The following is a 510-nucleotide window of genomic DNA, read 5'->3' as shown; positions in this document are numbered from 1 at the left end:
TGTGACGGGGATTCGAACCCACGACCCTCAGATTGCGAGTCGAGCGCCCTAACCACCTGGCCATGCCTGGCCAGATGGGTTTAAGTTCTCTTTTGATGCTTTTGGTTTTGAATAGGCAAGTTGATAATCATTTTAGTAAATACATACTTTTGTTTACTCATAAGTATGATTTCTTGTTATTCCTATGTATACATTATTTCTGTGTCTTTTTTTTACCTCATTTATGGTTCTACTAATGAAACATTATATGTATATATATATATAATTATGAAAACATTACAATGTCTCCAGTGAGTCAGTGGTAAATTTACGGGCTTACAATAATAAAATCCGAGGTTCGATTCCGCGCTGTAGACAGAGCGAAGTAACCCAACAACAAACAATCATTACATAATCGCCATCTGTTGGCGATTTTTGAACATTTATCATCCTTATTTTATTCAGTATGATCTGGGGAAGGGTGATGGTGGTAGTATTATTGAAGAAGTGTGTTTAAAGCTGTTTGCATCA

This window comes from Limulus polyphemus, unplaced genomic scaffold (assembly GCF_000517525.1).
Source record: "Limulus polyphemus unplaced genomic scaffold, Limulus_polyphemus-2.1.2 Scaffold1240, whole genome shotgun sequence".
Classification (NCBI taxonomy): Eukaryota; Metazoa; Arthropoda; class Merostomata; order Xiphosura; family Limulidae; genus Limulus; species Limulus polyphemus.
Note: the sequence above shows the minus strand (reverse complement) of the source record.